This window comes from Halichoeres trimaculatus, unplaced genomic scaffold, assembly GCF_033239565.1.
Source record: "Halichoeres trimaculatus isolate MK-OKI-2021-1 unplaced genomic scaffold, fHalTri1.1 fHalTri1_scaffold_6, whole genome shotgun sequence".
In the NCBI taxonomy this organism is placed as follows: domain Eukaryota; kingdom Metazoa; phylum Chordata; class Actinopteri; order Labriformes; family Labridae; genus Halichoeres; species Halichoeres trimaculatus.
In genome coordinates this window covers 25895573-25916907 of record NW_027437184.1, presented here as the reverse complement: position 1 = coordinate 25916907, position 21335 = coordinate 25895573, and the positions used below count along the sequence as shown (strand labels likewise).

Sequence of the window (21335 nt, the reverse complement as noted above, 5' to 3'; positions counted from 1 at the left end):
CTTGTTTTGTTTTTTTTAAAGTCCTAGTGTGTGTGTGTGTGTGTGTGTGTGTCTCTTTAAGGCCCCGTTTACATAGAGTTTCATCTAAAAACGCTAAAACGCAATAAAAAAAATATGCGTTCACATGGAAACGCTGACGGACTGAAAACGCTGTAGTAAGCATGCCAGGCCTGTAGGTGGCGCTATAACTGTCTTGTCCAGAAGCCCCTTTTGGGAGATCTCCACCAAAGTAGAGTTGAGCTGATCATCTGGTATGTTAGGAAATACTAAGTGCAGAAGTTGAGCACATTTTGTAGAAAGACATTCAGCAGATTCAGCAGTACGTGCACAACACGGTAGTCCACGATAATAGGAACAACCATACTACTGGACTGTTGTTTGTGCTTGCGCGGAGCGGGGAGTGACGTCATTATTTTCACAAAAAAACGCGGGCTTACTGTTTATACGGCAACAGTGGCAGCAGCGTTTCAGAAAAATCCCACTCTGGAGGCCGTTTTCAAAAGTTTGCGTTTTAGGTCAGCTGAAATGCGGGGCTGAAACACAACAAAACTTTTGCATTTCACCCTAAAACCGTTGTTGTGTAAATGGCCCCTTAGCCTCAGGGGTGGAATGGGAGGTGTTACAGGTATTGTACTGTGTTTATTTATTGTATGTTGCATATGTTTCTGAAAGTATAAAGTAAAAAAAAAAAAGAAAGAAAAACATCTGTGAAAAGCAATTGTAGTTTCTGGTAAGTACAAAGCCACAGTGTTGAATTTAGGACAGCACTACCCTGTACCATTCTGTGCACTGTTCCATTAAGTGCAGAGTGAACACAGAGCATTTTATGTAAGTGTACATACATTTGCCTGATTTGGAACACAGAAATGGTTTTAGTTTGTGGTGTTGGGGCGCAGCAACCTTTTTTTTTAATCATGGTCATCTACTTCCTCCTTCTACAATCTGTTCCCAATCTGAACACCGAGGCATGCCAAGACCTGTCGAGTCCTGTGGAATCCAACTGTAGTCTGATAGCAATTTCATTATCTACATGTGTCAAAGGACCTATGCTTAGTCCATTCTCAGTCTGACTCAGCTGTTTACATGCATTTTGATAGTCTGATCTTGTTCTGACTTAGCTTATAGTCCAATTTCTCAAGCTGCATGTAAACGCACTGAGCAGGACAACTTTGTGACATTAAAACTGAAGGTGTGATTAGCCTTGAAATTGGTTATGTAAAGGGAACTCGCTTCCTTGAGGGCACAATGGTCCATCCCTGATTGGTCATTTCTGGCCATGCGTGACAAAAAACATCACTCCTGATGGAGAACACCTGGTTTTGCTTCGTAAAGTAATAAATGGTGGAGACTTCATGTTTAGCTGCTGTAACACTGGTTCTTCACTTAATTATTGTCATGCTGCTGCTTACATGTGCAGCAGGAAAGCTGTTGCCCAGGAGATCTCCATGTTCATCAATGGTTTCCTCTCACATGAAGCTGCAGGCAGACGTTTTAGCCTCTTCTACATGAGAGATCAATGAACAAGTGTTTAAGTGTGTTAGTGGAGACAAAGATAGCCTGTGAAGATGTGATAAAACCTATCTGTACAGAGATTGATTCCCTTTTAAATGTCCTTTAAATATTTTATGACATGAGTGTGGACATAGCCATTACATTAAGGAGAATCTAGCAGGGCTGCCAAGGCTGATGGGAATAAGAATTAGATAAATCTAACTGGAGTCCTGGTGATGAAGCCAGAGGCAAAGTTAAAGGGTCACACAAATCCATCAGGGAGGGAACATGAGTATTTAAAACAAACTACATGAAAGTCAATCTAATAGCTGTTGAGACGTGATGTGGGAACCACATTAGACAACTCACAGAGCCACCAAACCAGAAACCAGCTCCATCTCCCAGAGCTGTATCTGTTGTTGTTCACTTTCCTTTCCCTCTGTCATACTTCACCTGACAAAACCCCAGCACCAAGTCCAATGTGACTTACATGCTGCAGTCTCTAAGATTTCAATCAGCCGTGAGCAGCCACAGCTCCTTGTACCCTCTGTCTGCTCAGATAACAGCTAATCCTAAAGTCACCGCAGCAGGAAATCCAAAATCATTTCAGTCTAATCTATTTCAGCACAGAGTAGCACAGTTTCAGCCCACAAGTTTCACAAAAACAAGATGATCCAGATAAAAGTATTGTTGTGCTGTCATCCCCTTCAAAGTGATGCTGTCACTTTGTCTTGTTATATAAAATCAATAAACACTTTCTTCTACAGTCGTGGATTTGCCCCTTCATAAAAGACTTAAACTGCATCATCACAGACCAGAACACGAGAGTCTTCATGAGACCTGGACACAGCTTCTTGATCCTCAGTGAATGAAAAGGTTATGGCCTCAATCATTTGGTTTTAAATCTGGTAAAGATTTTAGCATGTTGGTTCAGACAGGAACATAAGCTGTTCTGAACAGCAATCATTCGGTTTCTGAGTCATCATCGAAGCAACCATTCAGCCAGGACAGAGAAGGGGTCACACTTAGAGGCCGTATACACGACAACGGTTTCAGGGTGAAACGCAAAAGTATTGTTGCATTTCGGCCTTCACTGCTTCACATGAAAACAGCTTTTTAGCCGTTATAAAATGCAAACTTTTGAAAATGGCCTCAAGAGTGGAATTTTTCTGAAATGCTGCAGCCACGGTTGCAGTGTAAACAGTAAGCCGGCGTTTTCAGTGGAAACGCTGACGTCACACTCCGCTTTGCGCAAGCGCATACTAAAGTACTACTGTCACGATTGGACTACCATGTTGTGCTTGTGCTGCTGAATCTGCCCAATCTGCTGACTGTCTTTCAACAAAATGTGCATCTGATGCTCCACTTCTGCACTTAGCATTCACCAATACATCAGATGATCAGCTCAACTCTACTTTGGTGGAGATCTCCCAAAAGCCACTTCTGGACAAGACAGTTAAAGTGCCACCTACAGGTCTGGCACGCTTACTACATCGTTCTCAGTCCCTCAGCATTTCCGTGTAAACGCAGATTTTATTCACTGCATTTTAACGTTTCTGGAAGAAACGCTGTCGAGATGGTTGGAGGTGAGTGGGAAGTGGTAGGTGGAAAAATCAGCTGGATTCCTCCCATAGTTTCTCTTTGTGTACTGCATGTGGATTTATTTGTGGGGCACATTGTATCTTGCTGCTATGGCGTCACTCTATTATGTAACTGACGCAGTTTTGGCATATGACTTACATGCCGCCTACCACGAGGGGGCACAGTTGGCTGTGGAGATGCAAACAGGATCAGGCTTTACCAATCCAACCCATACGTAAACCATACTGATAATACAGGACTGCTTGGTGGAGAGGGGCTTTTGTTGACCAGATTATCAGCAGGAGGAAAAAGTCACCAACACTACCACAAAAGTCTGATTCTGTGGACTTCATCCACCTGGGGATCTTTGCATTTCAAAACCATAGGCTGTAAAAAAAAAATGGACGTCATCTTGCTCGGCTCAAAGTGGGGTCGCAACAAAAACTGTTCCCCCTGGTGGCTGGCTGCAGTATAGGTCAAAAAATCCAGCTCTCCAGTCATTCCAGATGGGCTGTGATCAAACTTTGAAAAATTAATACACCTCGTAGAAATATTTCTAACGTCCAATTGTTGTAGTGACTTGAAGATAATTTTCTGTAAACTTTCTCTTGTATTCATGTCTTTTTTATCTAAAAAGTTTTGTTATTAGTTGTAAGAGGTTAAAAAGGAGGTTTTACATTACGTTTAACAATGATTAAACTGCAACTTGTGTATTTTTGGGGGGATAGCAAAATATGTCGGGAGGGAGAAATAATTTATCATTTTTGTCACCCAGCTCCACTCAGATTCTCCCAGAATCCCTCACAGTCTCTACTGTGCAGACTCTGGCTGCACAACCGCTACCAATGGCAGCACTTGTGACGGGGGTATTTTGGCTTCAAAACCACACAATAGTAAATGAAGGAGCCATGATGTCCATTCTATACACAGACTATGTTCCAAAAGTGTGTTCTGTTTAGCAGAAGGGGCAGGGTAGCTCAATCAACCAATCCCACCGTGCAGACTCCAAGAAGGCTTTATAGTAGCTTCTTCTTCTGTCTGGGGTATTTGGCTTTGTTTTTGAACAGTGGAGGTAGCGCACCTTTACAATTGATGGTTCAGATCTAAAGATGGTCTGTAAACAGTTGCACTAATTGCTTCATTAAATCAAACACAGACAGAGGGAGAGACAAATCCTGGTCCAATGTTCTCTAAGAGTCTGATAACCTGGCAGCTTGAAGGTGAGCACATAACCAGGTGGGCTATGAATATAAACATCACTTTGGTATACATAACAACTCCATGTGAGCCCTTGGATGAGTAATTTTTCATAATGAGGTGTCTTCTATATTTAAAGCTGCAAAATTTCTCATCAGCTACAAAAAAAACAAACAATGACAGTTAATCATCTTGCTGTAACACCATGTCAGCTAAGAACAAAATGCTTGTCACAATATAAGCATCATTGTTCATGAAACACAGTCTTAATAATAAGCAGCTGAAACACAATGTTCTTAAAATGCAACAAAAGAGCATTACAGCTGACGTCTACAAAACTCAGCACAAAAGACAGAATCACAATGGAGATGAAAATTAATTCTTGCTATATAAGCGACCTGCTTGCACACAGCCTAAATTTGATAAGGTCCACGTACAACATATGATATTCCTGGTATTTCAGCTGCAGTGATTTAGAGCCATCCCTGAAAAGTCAATGGTTTCATTCATCTGTTGGGAGGAAAAAGAGACCACTCAGGTTTTTGTGGGTCAACTCTCTCAACTTTTGTTTCTTTGCTGAGTCACCACAACGAGTATAATGACCTCTCAGTGTTCATTGTTCCCAAAGCGTTTATCACACATAGGTCGCCTCCTCTTTCAAACTTAAAGATTATGATCAAAAAACAGCAGAATGAAGCAGATCTAGATTGTTTTTGGAAAAAAAGTGTCTGTCTGATGATTTTGTTTGACAAGCTGACTTCATAAGGAGAAGCCGTGGGCGTGGGTGGTGGAAAACATGGGCAAAGTCTCTATGACATCACCCAGTGATTTCTGAAGTAAAGTTTTGGTACCCAATGATAGAGGTCACTATGTTGGAAACATTGAATATGCCCAATTATTCCTCTTTAGCATCCTGAAAACAGGAGACACAGCGGAGATGTGTATCAGAAAACAACTTAAACACTAAGTTCGACCATCAGACAAGCTAAATCCCTGAATATTAATGGCATGAAACATTAAATGGAGAGTTTTTATAAAACACTTTCTCTTGTCTAGACTCTCAAAGTGCTTTCATACTGCAAATCACATTAATCCTACATTCACATCATGATGACAGAGGCAACGACATAAAGAACCATCAGTATAAACTGGTCCCATTCATACACCAATGGCACAGCACCACGGAGCAGTTCAGGGGCCAAGCGGCCTACCTGTCACACTTCAGCATGTGGAAAGGTGGACTTGGGTTTAAGCGCCCAACCATCTGACTGAAAGACAACCAACACAGCCACTAAGCCAGGGTTCTCATACTCCTACCCTGGAGGGCTGAGAGGCTGCAAGTTTTCTGGAGGCTGCAAGGGACTAATCAGTGAAATCAGCTGGGGGAGTTTTGGGTTGGGAAGAAAACCTGCAGCCTCTCAGCCCTCCAGGGTAGAAGATGAAGATCCCTGCACTACTATGCATAACTCTAAGCCTTTGCTTTATCTGAACAAAGAAATGCATCCTACAAATAGCATGTATTTAATAAGTGAACCTGTTGGACTTTTTTGTTAAAAGGTCATTATTGTAAGGATGCTGATGCCCTTCAACAAACTCTTAAGTTATCATTCCCACTTCCCCAGAGTTTAGGACTTAAATTTCCAACTAATGTTACTCAAGTTTTAACTCATTTGTTTAGTTTTTGTTTAGGTAATGATTTTATGTGTTGTTCCGTAGGGGTGTAACGGTACATGTATTCGTGCCGAACTGCTCCATAAGGCCGTTCGGTTTGGTACAGTGCTGTATTTGAACGAGTACAGTAAGTTTATGTTAGCCGCTGCTCATGGCTCTTTAATATTCACGTGAGTACTCGTCTATGATTGGCTGAGCAGGGAAGGCGTTGTAATATTCATGAGGAAAGTGGTCTGTGATTCGTGCTTTTCGATCATGTGCATATCATGTGAACGTGACGTCTCACGGTGAGCCAATCAGAAGATGAATATCAAAGAGCTTCCCAAGCCACAGGAGCTTGTGTCTGAATTGTTCATCATGGCTGCTGCTAACGACCAACCGGAGCTTGAAGAGCCTCCCCCCTCGCTGTATAATGGCAAGTTTTTGGTTTGATAAACATGATAAACAAGCAAATGGCTTTGTGTTGATCCATACTGTACCGAAAATGTACCGAACCGTGACCCTATAACCAAGGTACGTACCGAACCATGATTTTTGTGTACCGTTACACCCCTATTGTTCGGTGTTTTTTTGTGTTGCTGAGATCTCAACGATAAAGATGATGGGGGAACCTCAATGGCCCTCCAAGAATGAATAGAAGGTTTGAATTTGAGAACTAAAGGTGATTCCCAGGCTTTGTGGACACTTGAGGAACTGCAGTTTTTGCACTTTGACATTGGTTAAGTTGCTAGTTTCTTCATGTCTCTGAGGCAAATGACAGTGATCCGACATTCTCTGTAAAACTTACAAAAAAATCTGTGTCAAAAGACCTACGTAACCTAAGTAAAAGCAATGAGTTACTCAAAGTGTCGCGTGTTGCTGAATATTCAGTTTAGAGTGCAGTGACACCTTAAATACTTTTGTCAAACATGTCTGTTATTATTGTGCTTATTGTGCTAGTTACTAAGTACAAATGTTTTGATAAGTTATTTGATATTAATAATATTAACAGGGTGTAATATGTGAACTGAACTGATGTAAATTCAGGTCACCAGAGTAATATCCCAGAAGAGATCAGACTTGCACAATTAGTCCCTTGTTTTATTTCTCAACTGAAGACTTATTTAAAGCTTATTAAAGCTTTTATGTTGTAATTCTATCTTATATTTTATCTTAATTTATTGTTTTTTCTTCTATTGATTTATTTTATTGCTTGGCTGCTTGTCTTCTTTGTATTTATCAGTTTTTACAGTCTGCTGTTCATTTTTATCTGTTTTTACTGTGCACTGTGAAGCATTTTGTTACTTGTATTGAAAAGTTCTATGCAAATAAAGTATTATTATATGTAAGCATGCATCCCTTTATTTTGGCGTTATATTTTTATAGAAGGAAACAAAGGCACATAGCGCATTTAAGTATCATTTGATCTATACAGATTTTGCTAAATTGCACAGGTATTTTTATAAAGCAAATTTTCATTATTTTTCTATTTTTCCCTAAATTTGCCTAAGTTTTTGCCATTTTTTCATCCCTGAATTTCAAGCATTGTTATTTGGTCAGTGCATGGCTTTGTTTTAAGGTCACGATTCCTCCAGTGTACATTGTTAACATGGATTTTTAATAGAGCTGAAGTATCCACAGAGGTCTCCTACTCTGCAAAACAAACACACCAGTTAATGAAAACACCACCTAGAGCAGTTTCTTGTTAAGTTTCAGTACTTCTCTGATGCTACCTGACAGACCTGTAACAGCCGTAGCTGGAGTGGCTTTGCTCAGTTGCTGCCAAAAACCCTTCATTCAGTAAAATTGTACAGCTTAAAATGACCATAATCCTAGAAGTGGTGGTGACTTGACTCCCACAGAAAGCAAACTGTCACCCAGAATGTTTCAGGGTCCAGTGTGCACGCTCCAAAGTGAGGCTGGCTGATTTTTGAGTACATTTCTGCAGGTTGATAGGCTGTTAAATCTACCCAAACAGAGAACAAAGTGTCCAGATTGTGTTACCAGTAACTACCTCCACTCAATCACAACTCCATTTCAAGATTGTTTCATCGCCCTGGTCTGGCTGTGGCTGTGTATTTTGAAGAGACGTGGGATATTTTGTCACAGAGTCCACTAAGGAGTGGTGTTTTTATCCCCAGCAGCAGAACTAAGTGTTGTGAAAATGAAAGTGGGTCCAGGAAAGAACAAAGCAGAGACAAACTGTCCCTTTTTTCAGTAAGAAGAACAACAACCTGGAGTGGAGAGCTGGAGCAGAATAACAAGCAGCAACATGCAAGGAGAGCAGTTGTACAAATGCAGATAAGATTTTGGTGTTTGTTTTCAGACACACGAAAAGCCAACTGGTGCAGGTACGTTCCCCCCACGCCGCAGCAAAACACGCTGCACTGAACCGTGAACTTCAACAGCAAAACACATAATGAAGCATGGCTTGTAAAGTCTCCCACCCTGATCACAGAGAAGCAGTAACATAATGGCTTTTAGAGGCGTGTTGCTTGAACTAATTAGTCACGCTGACCGAGAAATGTGCACAAGGGAGATGATTGGAAAACACTTTGTCCTCCTGGGAAAACTGTAAAAAAAATAGTGCCTTTCAGCAAGGCATTAACTCCACACTGGAGATAATATACATATGCTGGAACACAGAGTGTAATATGCGTGTATCCCACCCTGTTTAGAGTTAGTTTGCCTTGTTAAATAAGGATTAAAGGCAGCCATGCATATCTGATTAAGTGGTAATCTAATATAGAGGGTGAAGCATCGGACTGATCAAATAACCTGAGAGGCAGAGGCCAGCTTTTGAGACACTCCCGAGTGGATTACACATCATTTAGGAGTCAACATCTCTGCTTAAAGCAATTTAAAAGAGAACGCCCAATTAAAACAACAGGTCGAGCAGCTCTCTGTAAATCCTCTGTACAAATCAGTGGAGGGAGGACAGCGTCATGTGTAGGCCTGTCACGATAACAAATTTTGCTAGACGATAATTTTCCAAAATATTATTGCCAATAAATGATATTATTGTCAATATTATTTTGATTTTTTTCCAATTTTTTCATTGATGTAATTATGATAATTGGGATAATAAAGTGAGTACACCATTTTAAGATCAAGAAACTTGAAAATGAAATGGACTCTCTTTTAGAAAAAAATACATGTCAATGAAAATAATTAATACTAATCAAAAACAATAAAACATAGACCCTGTCTCTAAAGAAAAAACGAAACTCCAAAAAAAAACCAACAATAAAAGCTATAGCCTAAATAAAAGGGCATTTTTACAGTTCCTGAATTGTTTGTAACATGTACTTTTTCTCAGTCAATCCGTACTGTCTGTCAAACATTTTTAACATTTCTGGCTTTCAACCGTATTGAAGGGCTGCATTTCTTTGGCAATGTAGCTGTCTTTGAGCGCCCACCATTTGGTGCTTTTATTTCTATTTACTTTGCAGACCAAAAGCCTCAGTAAGAGCAGATTGTCAAAGAACAAGGCTCCGCTGCACCTCCCCTTCTTCTTCTTCGTCGCCACTATTTTCAAACATATGCGACATATCAGCTCGTTGGTGTTCATGAGCTCACACTTTGTTTATTCTGATAAAAAAAAAACATATTCCTACACTGGGACTGTAACCGTGTAGTTCGTGCCATCACTAATATTAGCGTGTGTTTCCTCCTTACCCCTCAGGACGCTCACTTCAGCTCTCTCCGTGTGTATGCGCGAGCAGCCTCGTCGCAAAAGATGTCAAAGATCGCATTTTTGACAGATGCTCACTCCGCTCCAAATCCGCTACAGAACCTATGCACCCCCATGTTAGGAGAGATAGACGTAGTGAGCTATCTTCTCATTCAGCCTCTTTAGTCGAAAGAGAGGAGGAAAACAAACATGTATGCACGTGTCAGTTTATCGAGGCTGGCAAACTTACCGAGGACGTTTTTATTTATCATTCGGTCAAATGATTTATTGATTATCGTGACAGGCCTAGATATGTGTGACACTTCTTCAGGTGCTAATGTTAGAGGTTTTAAAGTTGATGTCTCCCGGTTTGCAAAAAAGGTTTGCAAGCAAGTCAGACTTCAACATGTACTTCTCACAGCTAGTTAACAAAACACGGTATTAAGCCTGAAATACACTAGATACGTCCGCAGTGCGACTCTGTTGTGGTGCGTCTTGACTACGTTTCTCAACTTACGCCGACTGCATGTTTAGTCTGACAAGCAGCGTGACTGACAGACAACTGGATTCACGAGACCGAGGAGTTCCCCGCCTCTCTCTCCATCTGTAAGTGTCTCTTCATTCATGTTGGGCTGAACCTCAAATCTGTTGACTCCTGGTCTGGCTCTGCTCATTATGTCCATTTATCATCATAGTCAAGCTACATACAAACTGATTTTGACACGGTTTGTTTTATTTTGAAAGTCACTGGCTATTTTAATAGTTTCCTGTCCTGCTTAATCTTTCCTATGCTGAATTTATGCGTCACAGCTCCGCATACGTCAAAAATGGGATGGCTGTGTGAAACCTATTAAACTTATAAACCTCCGTAACGGAACAGACACGCATTGCAGATGTATCCAATGTATTTTAGCTGTTAGAGTCAGATTATTTTCTGGTAATTCTCACAATGACTAAGTTTTCAGACTGTCCAACGATTGTAAAAGATGTTCACTGCAATTTCTTAGCTGCAAGTGACATCTTCAGATTGTTTCTTTTGTCAAATTCACAGTGCACAGTACTGGCTCTAACTACAAAAGAAAACAGACAAAAAAAATCAAATAAATTCCAACTTCACTTGAAAAAGCGACAAATCTGCCAGCTTTTTTCCTTCGTTTCACAATCAAGCTAACCACCAAGCTTTGTTGCAGTCTCTTTGTTGCACCTCCTGCTCTAATGAGCGACATGTGAGAGGCATACTTTGATAAAAGCTGTGAATATTAATCTGTCCTTCAGTACCTCTGTGAGTGTTCCAGCTGTCTGTCTGAACAGAACAAAAGATAAAACACTAACAATTGAATCACAGCTGTCTTCTGTTTGTTCTAAGAGGAGCCCTGAACTCAAAGCAGCGTTAAATTGCCCTATTTTTGAACGGGGTCCAGCACACGCGTCTTGAATCAGTGGAGGGCTGTGAAACAGCATCTATCTATTAAAGCTATGACTAACAGATAGCCAAGTTAAATCTTTGGCAGCTGAAATGTATGTGGTTAGCGCTGCTACCTCACAGCACGGACTGTGCATGGTTCAAATCCCTAGCTGGCTAGGTGCCTTTCATTGTGGAGTTTGCATGTTGCTCTTGCAGGGTTCTCCCAATGTTTCATCAGGTTGATGGGACTCTCCAGACTGTAAAAGTGTGTGTGAATGGTTGTTTGTCACCTTGTGCCCAATGACAGCTGGGTAGACTGTGTTCACCCTGCAACCCCAAACGCAGCAAAGTTAGCAGATGGATGAACTTGTCTAACAAACTGGAAAGATGTGATCATGTTGTTCATCATGGGGTTCAGTCTAAAAATTCCCTGAATCCTTCACAACTAAAGCAAATGATCTCACACAACTGTATCAAATGGAGGAAAATAAGGCCAAGTTGAAAATTCGCCGTGGAAACACCCAGGAGCTGTGCCTGCTTTAGCTAAGTGCTTCACTTCAAGTGGTATCTGAGACTCAGCATGCTCAAGCTCAACTGACATTAAGTGTAAATGAAAATGTTTATGTTGACAAAACTGGACTTGTTTCTTTATCCATTTCTGCTTGCCCTCCTCGCCCAACATTACTGCCGCACTGTTTCCTGATTCACCACAGGGCAGGGTGGGGGTCATAATCTCAGAACGTGAGTGGGTTACTTGCATGTGAAAAACTGTGTGGTGTTAAAAGGAATCAGTCAAGGCGCAGGCCTGACCTAGTGGGAAAGTTGTACACTCAAACAGGTAGCTGCAGCGGCCCAGCTTCGTCACATCATTCCCCACTCTCCCCCAGTTTTCTGCACTGTCCACTGTCCTATCCTCTACATAAAAAAGATGTGAAAGCCCAAAAAAATATATAACTTTAAAAATGTGGGGTTTAGTTGGACCCAGCAGCTGATAAAATGTATTTCTAATACATAGACAGTATGTAAGATTTTACTGTCTTTCTTTGGCCCTGTTTCCACCAAGGAGTCAAGTTTAGATCAGTACGGTTTGGAACGGGTTGGATCGGTTGAACCTGGCCCTGTTTAGGGATGGCAATTGACAAGATCTTGTGAGCCCTTATTGACTCTACTTATTGATCTGATTCTTCATCAATTTCCTTATCAATTCCTCTTGTGAATTTTCTTGTTACAAAAAGTAGCTTACAGGTTTTCTGTGTCAACAACATTTAATTGAGTTTATACTGTAGGTGAATAAAATGTAATTGGTCCCTGAGTCTGGATATTTCTGGGCATAATTATACAGAAACAGGTAAAACTTGCACACAATGTGACGTTGATGTACTGTGTTGTAATATATTAATAATTCAGTAGGCCATCTAGTGTCTCAAAGTGGTTATAGCAATAGTTTAAGTTGTTTGGAAGCTTTCCGTAGTTATGAAGTCAGCCATGAGCCTTTCAATTGCCTGTTAGCTTTTGACATTTGAAATTCTCACTATTTTTTTACAAAGAGTTGATGTGATATGTTTCTGTGATGAAAGTTGAAATTCTATTCCGAAGCTAAAGTTATACTGATGTATGCTAACTGCTAGCATATCAATGCAGTTTCCCATATACATTAGCATCCGGCTTGCACTATTTTGTTATTTCAGTAAATAAGGTGATTTATACCATTTTGAATGTACTGAATATGAATCTCCTGAGAGAGAGTAATAAACATTTCTTTGTGAAATTAGTTCTTCAGTCAAACTTTGAGCTAAAAATCCTGAATCAGAGTTTTCTTGGGAAACGTTATCTGACTGCTAAGCTAAACGCCGTAAAATGCGTGCCATGCCGAGACGAACTGAACTGAACCACTAGGTTGAAACAGGGCTTTCTCTGAGTCCCTGATAGAGCCGGGAATTTAATGTATTAATTAGTTCCTGGCATTCAAATCGCAGCAATGCACAAGAAAGTGTGGATAATTCTTGCACCCAGCATCACCTCGGTACTCGACATGCAGCAGTCATGAACTGTTTGCGGTAACAGTGAGCAAGGACGTCAGAGGTTGCTGGAGTACAAGCATGCGGTCGCCAACCCACATTCACATTTACAGCCAGTCCTTAAAAACTTGAATTCATTAGCCTTGCAAACATTGCTGGCTTAAAATGCACTGATGTTACTTCAACCACATTTTATATTCAAAAAGTATTTTAACGGAAAATGAACAGGACTTCGATGTTTAAATGTTTGTAAATGTCTATTCAATAATTTGAAAAATACAGCTTCTACCAATATTGATATGCGATGAAAATGTGGTTATTTTATTACACACCTGTAATTAATTACATTCATTTTTTTCTAATGAAGGCCCATCAATAGTTCTTAAATTTAAAGAGGCTAAGTATAATCACTGTTATAAATTATCTTAGTAGGTTAAGATGTTACAAAGAAGAATTTAACATTGGTGTGTTATGTCCATGTTTTTATTAAAAATATGTATTTATCCATGGATAAGTTAGTCCCCCGTTGGGCCACCAGAGTCATACTGTTTTGACACGCCCCTGCTTCACAGACATGTGTTATACCACCGAAACGAAAAAAACATTAAACGGATTCAGAAAAAAAGTGATGCCAAACATAACGCGGTCAGTGTTGCCCTAAACTCAAAGTTAAACCGCCATGATGTTAAGCGGGGTTCCGAACGATATTCTCCCGGGTAGGATCAACTCGGTGCAGGCTATGACTGGCTGGGGGAGACGTTGAAACCCCCCCCCCCCCCGAACACACACCACCTCTCCACTCTCACACATACACAATACACACATGCGCGCCGTCTCACATCAGCGGATTTCTGTCTGACCACTAAACCACACTCACTGTCAGTTATAACGTTATCTATCAGAGCGATATGAACCAGGGCAGACAGACACCACATTGACCGCCAGAGGTAATCATCTAACTTGTGTACCTGTGTGTTAGTGGTCGAGGCAGGGGCTGGTGACCACAGTTGGTCGCTGAGATGAGCTTAGCTTTCGCTGTCTCCGTCTGGCGCTTCACCGCTGTTCAATTCCCTCCACATCACAGCTCCATCCAGCAGACTCAAAGACGTCAGGCCGAAAGTATTTGATATATTTCTCAAAAAACTCTTCAGGCTGAAGAAAAACCGCGCCACTGGTATTCACAGTGAGGTTAACCCCAAACAAAAACGCTCCCCCGGGACGACACGGCTCTCAGTCAGCGTGCAGTCAGTTGGTCTCCTCTCCTCTTTTTGGGGTAAAAATAAAGACTAGTGTCGTCCTTTAAACACTCAATCCTTTTCGAGGCAACAGTCTGAGAAATTTCGCTTTTCCTGGGAGTCACGGGACGCTGTTTCCAGGTTAAAACTTGTAGAGAGGTTCTCCGGCGCGTGTAACTCAATAAAGAGCACACCACGGAGTGAATCCTGACCGGAGCAGAGGAGCAGCGCTATCACTGTGCTGCGTTCACGGGCTGTCGGAGGAACCCAACACACTGAACAACGTAAGGGTTAGGCTTAAGAAGGCGATGCTCTAACATGGGGTAACTGCAGGCAACAAAAGGCGGATTTGAATACGAAAGAAATAATATCCTGGTAAGAAATAAAACTGAACCGTTTTAACGTAAGGATTCACTAGTTCTAGGTTTAAACTCGGATTTCCGACGTTTTGATAGTCGTACGCTTCGTTTGAATTTTATTTGTTCGCCTTTATGATGATGTAAAAACAAAAACATTGTCATTATCGATTAAACATAGGATCTTTTATGATGGAGCAACAGTTAATTCATTCAAAAAAGTAAAAGTCTGAAAAATTGCAGGAGTATTACTAACCACGTTTCCCTGGTATTCAAAAATATCTCTGTGAAAACACATTTTATGACTTTTTTTTTTTAATCCATTATTCTTGTTCCTTACTATTGCTGTCTTCTGATTATAATTTATAAAAAAAAAGGAAATATCCATTAATCCCGAAGTTACCTTACTATTTGTTCAAAATGTTTTCAAATTACCCACTACTGTACATAAACCATCAGAGCAGAGTAAACCTGAGGGATTTTTGTTTTAATTTTTACCTCGTTATTCCTTTTAACTTATTCTTTAACTTATTCATCATTTTAACTTATTCATCAAAAAAAAAAAAATCTTTCAGCTTGGCACAAGGTTAATGCTGAGGTAACAGTCATGCCTTAGCCTACCCACTCAATTTCTTATCCATGTATCCAGACTGAAAATCACCACAAAAAAGTTTCCCTTTGTTCCGATTTGGAGTTATGCTAAAAACTATTTTTTTCACAGAAATTAACCACGTATAGGGATTCTAACCACAATGTAAAGTCCTTGTTTTACCCATATGAATAAATGGTCTTATATTAGTCTGTGTGACCTCTCGAAGAACTTGAACAACCCACGTTCACACACTGATGGCGGTGTAAAAATGACCTAAGCCTTAAAACTAAAAACTTTTGACCCTCATTGTTGCTGCTGCTTTATATCTCCATGAAGACCTTTAACAGAGGCAGGTTGTAAGCATTAATTTTAGAAGCAGAAGCTTAAGAGGTGCACCTGAAGGCAGCACAGAAGCAGCAAAGTGCACCCTGGAGTCCATTTGTGTTATAGGAGGCTGATCCATCACAACAATGAGGCTTCAGTCTGCTGCATTAAGAGGAGAACACTTAATGAAACTGTCAGGGACGACTGGGCAGAGTAAGTGGACTGTGAATTAAGATTTATTTTCTAAGAGTAAACTTTACAATTAGGTCAGGTTTTTTGTAATGTGCAGTCCTGTAGTTAAAGTAATACAGTGGCTATTGTATTCAGTGTGAAGGTAAGAGGGTCCTGTGAAATGACCTGGAGGTATGAGTTTATTATGTGTTTTTTTTTTTCTTTATTTGGCTGGACAGCAAAAGAAAAACTGAAACTGTGGGAAATGAGTGAAGGAAGGCAGAAATAGATCAAGGCCAAAGTCAATTTGTCAAATTTTATAGTCAAACGTAAGGCACATGTGACGTCCAAATATAGATCTTATTTCAGGTTAGTACCCAATCGTGATTCCTAATTTTCATTATTGATTCCCATAATATTGATCAAATTAAATGCTAAACAAAAACCAAGGAAAAACACTATTTCCACAGAAAGGAGATACATTTCACCTCAATCACACTCAGTTGGAAAAAACATAGATCCAGTGTTACTGACCGAGGAAATCTTTGAATAATTTTCAAAGAAGTAAAGCTATGTAATACAAAAAAAACTTTGAATTAGTATTTTCTTTCTGTATGTTTACAGTATAGTTTGTTGGTTGGTGGGATGGTTTATAAAGAGCAGGTGGCAGAACCCTTCACTTCCTCCTGGACTCTGCTCACCCTTCAAGGATTCAGGTGCCCTGATTCCTTAAAGGATTCTTGACTTGACTTGTTTACTTGACTTGACTTTATTTCTTATTATAACAAGCCAAACATCATGGCTGCTAATACAGCAAACTTTCTTACAACAGGAATAACATCTTGCTTCAAGAAAATAATGAAGAGAATTTTGATATACATCTACCTATCAAAACCAATTAAAGGAATTTTCTTTCACTTGTTTTATCTGTAAAGGTCTTATGCCTGGGCTCAGGTCAGTGAGGCTTGTATAAAGTGAAAGGAGATATAACCTGGAAAAAAAAACAACTCAGTCTGGTTTCCAGGTTTTGCTGAATTAATGTGATAACCTTGTCCTCGACTCTTTTGCTGCTGTTGGTGCTTCAGTGACAGACAGCCTCAGCTCTGAGGATAAGAGAGAAGAGTTTGGCTGTCAGCTCTGTCAGCCAGCGAGAACATCCAGCAGTGTCAGAAATGACCAGTCAAACAAGTTGAGAAAAGGGTTTCAGTCTCTGCTGCTGGTGACAGAATCGCACAAGAACCCAGAGATAATGAACACTCTGCACAGTGAATTCATGAATTTCTACCTGTCTGAGGTCTTCTCTGGATATCTCTTAACAATCCATATCTGTGCAGAACTTTCATAGAAACTCTGCAGTTGGAGGCTGTGGGTGTGGGCTGCAGCTGGCACTGAGCCATAGAGGAGGAGCCCAGTTTGTAGGTTGTGTTTACTAACAAGTAACAAAATTTTCTGTAGATCCCACTTTTAAGAATAAATTAACAGTTAAAAATCAGAAATGATTATTTTCTTTCTTCAAATCAAAAGAGCTCAGTGTCATTATTGTTCGTACTTGTTACATTTTCTCGTGCTGGTCCTCCTCTACTATAATGATATAGAATAGAATAGAATAGAAAATACTTTATTCATCCCCGAGGGGAAATTCAGGAGTCACCGCAGCATTTAAGAAAACAAAAGTAAGAAAGAGTATAGAAAGAGCAAAAAAAGTCCATAAGAAATTAGATGACGACATTCCGTCCACCACTCGTCCACCACTCTCCAGCCCAGCCAGTCTCCACCTCCACAGGGTCCAGGACTGAGCTTCTTCAGCAGTCTGTTCAGTCTCTGTCTCCTGGATCCTGTCTGCTCACAGCAGGCGAAGCTCCTCCAATGTGGCGCCAGCGTCCGATGTCAGCTCTGTCAGCCACGTCCGTGAACAGCACGATGCCGCTGGGTTAGCACAGCTAGCTCGTCCATCCCCCGGAGCTAGATCCCACGTTCCCAACAACGATGGATGGAAGGACAGGTCCACGTCGTCACCTCCCAGCTCACATCCGAGAACCAGCACGTCGTCCTCACCTCCTCCTCCTCAGCTCGAGGGAAATCATCAAGCCCTACACTAGTTAGCATTGACATGCTACAGGCTGCTAACAGCTAATTTTGCATGTAAACAATGCAGCCATGGTTACATGTAGGATCTCCAGACAAACACAGGAGAAAAGTAGTAAAAAATATCGCCGAAGCCACAAAAAGTTTGGTGTCCGTGACCGACAATGAACCATACAAAGTGATGATCCACTCCAAGTACAAAGATTACGAAAAAGAGACAAAAAAATTACAAGAAACGGACAAAGACGAGAGAGCTGCCGCAACAGGCAGCTACTTGGGTAGCGCCTAGCAACCTATATGTGACTATGGTTGAAATGACTGCATGAGCCTCAGTTGTTAGCAGAGCAGGTATGACATCACATCCTCGCTTTCAAACGTCAAAAATTTGCACATAAATCAGCATGTCTTGTACTGTGCTAGTCACCAGGGGGAGCTCTAAATGTATTGGCTCCATGACCAGGGAGTGTTTTTTATCCACCTTCTTATTGTACTTTAGCCATTCTTTACATTTTAGTAAGTTTCCTAGCGTACTTTTCTGTCCATACCCTTTCTTTGATTAACACCCCATGTTATTATTCAGACCTCTCTTTTGAAAAGTCAAAGGAACATTGTTATTACGTGTTTTCATTTTCATAGTAAAGGTGACGTATGAGAATGTGCAAGCATGTAATCCCCAGCTGCTGCCCTCAAGCAGTATGAGTAAATCTGAACAGCTGAAACAATGAAGACACACGGGTTATGTTACTGCTATGATCCTTCACATGGTGGAGAGTAAGACTTTTTTTTTTTTTGTCTGAGTTTTGTAAGATAACAAACTGCTGTCATGTTAAGAGAGGACCCCTCTGAGATGAGATTACAGGCGAAATGTCAGTAATTGTGCTATCTTGTGGTCGAAAGCACAGAGATAAGCTTACACTCAAGACTCAACACTAATGGAGAGGATAGAAGAGAGGAGCCATTAAAGGCTCCAACATATTATCTTCACCGCCTCTTAGCTCAGGGTCAACACATTGACAACAACAATGCACACTCAGGCTCAGAGAATTCAGAGTCACCAGCTAAGCTAACCAGCATGACTTTGGATTGTGGGAACCACACATGAAAGCTCTTCCCCATTGCTGTCTGGGATTTTTACCTGAATCCTTCATTCTCTGAGGTCACAGTGCTAACTGCTGTGCCCCTAGTAACTCAGAATGTAAAGGGAACATTAGCTTTTGGTTGTCTAAAGGTTACTTAGAACCAAACCAAGATCCAACGTTAAGAGAATGTTCCCCCTTGGTTACACTGAAACCATACGAAGCCTTACGTTCCCTAAACGTTATATTAAGAGAACTGAAATGTTCTCCAGTGGTTGCAGTCCTTCCTTCACACAACATTGGGTTGGTTGTTGTTTGGTTGTTTTTTGGATAACCGAGAACAATGAGTAACTGTGCTGACAAAAGGGGCCTCTCTTTATTGATATTTTACTTCTAGGCTCCTAGTTTGCATGTAGCCTATGTAAAGTGCACATTTACGTGACAATGACAGCCTGGGAGTGCTATCTAGATGGGTAATTCCAGACATTTAAAGTGCTATAAGCCTAAAGTGTGACTGAAGAAACTGGAGGACAAACGTTTTCTTTTTGCATCATTTTCTATGTGGAAATGATAATTTACACATTGCCACATCAATGCTATCAGAGTTTGGACAAATGTTTGTTGCTTTTAGTTTTTAATTCAATTTGTTTTTAGCTTTAATGTGCTGAAAATGCACTTTATAAAAACTTGCTTTAATATTTGTTGTAAGCACAGTGTGCCTACTTTGTCATACTTTTGCACAAAGTACACTAAAGGAAGGCAAAAAAATAAAGTGTATGTCTTGGGAAAAACAGGGGTGTGCAGCCCTGAAACTAATGTCTGGAATACAGCAGATCCATCCCCGCTCTGCCTGCTCTGTTCTGCTCTGTTGTGTGGCGACTGCATCAACTTTATCTGCTCCGTTCAAACTGATACATTGTGTACCTGGCATGAGAACTCTGACCAAACAGCAACCTTGGGTCCAAAAACATGAGGCAATGCTTCAGTGCTCAAATCTGCAGTTTGTTGAGTGTCTCCTTGAGGCTGGCTATGGAAGTACCAGACACTACATACACCCAGGCCAAAAAGAGCTGTTTTTCTACAAAAATAAAACGTGTTTACAGCCTGGTACAAAAAATCTCTTCTGTTTGAATAGATGTTTTATGTAACAGCACACATTGTACAGGGGAAAAAAAATTGAACCTAGCAGTTTAAAAGATATTAAGATCAGAAGTTTGCCCAATCAGAGGCACAGCTCAGCTGATTAACAGACGGGTGCCCTATAGCTGTTAGTGTGGAGGCTCAAAGCCCATCCATTTCCATTAAACCCAGTCAAATTTGCTTCCAAGCCTTGTATCTCACACTGGTGCTATGACTCCAAGCCTGTTGGTTCTCCAGCAATTGGACCAAAAGCTAAGGGTCTCCATGGATACCTCCTTCTGCAAGTCAAGTCTCCTCTTCCGAAGTTGGTCACTTGAGATGGAGACAGCATCATCTCTGGTAGTAAGGAAGCTAGTTGTTCCTTGTCCAGGAAATGAGCTGGTGAGTGTTTGAGGCTCTGATGAACTCAGACTAATCAAGTGTCTGTCAACACACAAAAACAAACAATGTAATGTAAGGCTTTGCTCCAGTTGATGAATACCATACGAACCATTTTTGAACCAACACATGTTGAAATGCCGGGTCAGCATTTTAACATTCCAGCATTCACTGCAAGAAAACCCTGACCCTCCCCTCTAGGTGTTGTGATGCGGTGTGGCGTGATGCACATTGAAGATCTACACCACAATTTGGGGCTTAGTGTTTTGCTAAAGGACAATTCTGCATGTGACAGTCTGAGAGTGCTGTGTTTGTGCCAAAACTATAAGAGCTATCAGAAAAAAGGGTTAGAATGTCAGTATCCCAAGACTATGAAGAAGCTGTCAGTGTCAATTTAATGTCTGTAGAGCCAAAAATGTGACCACGCAGTTGTTATTAAAGCCATTTTTGATTAAAAATGGGTGGGCCTGTGATCTCTTTGCACATTTACATCACATACCTATTTTCTCTTTAAAGAGGCTATGAGGACTATCCAGGAAAGGTATTATTTTTCTGAGTTAAGACCATTATTACAACATTTATTCAAGAAATCGTTTTCAAAAGAGAAAAACTCAGATCTCTCTATTAACTGCAAAACTAATGCACACACTTATAAATTGTCTCCATTTATCTTATTTAACTTCACCCTCCACTTAATGATCTATGAATAACTATAATTATATAGTTACTAAATTCCAGTTTGTTGTGTTATTATAAAAAATGTATTATACATAATGTGTGTGAGCCAGTCTATTATTTTAAAGCAGAGCTTTTAAGACAAAATTGATAAAATAAACCTCTGAATTACTACAAAAGGGACATTTAAAAGAGTAATGGCAAGAACCTATTTAAGGAAAAAAAAATGCTGTGTGCAACATTCCCTATTACTCTATTAATCTCCATATTAATTTGATAGACACACAG

The 21335-nt window shown here is 40.5% G+C and overlaps 1 protein-coding gene across 3 annotated transcripts in view; it reads right to left on the bottom strand.

Moving 5' to 3' along the window:
- The window catches only part of arhgap32b (Rho GTPase activating protein 32b), a 203368-nt gene extending 188883 nt beyond the window's left edge, over positions 1-14485 (bottom strand). For 2 of the 3 annotated variants that reach the window (XM_074671654.1, XM_074671655.1), the window contains exon 1: positions 13984-14485. The gene's annotated coding sequence lies outside the window, so the exon portion shown is untranslated. The remainder of the gene's footprint in view (positions 1-13983) is intronic. The other variant, XM_074671656.1, reaches the window with a different exon arrangement.
- Between the last annotated feature and the right edge of the window lie 6850 nt (positions 14486-21335).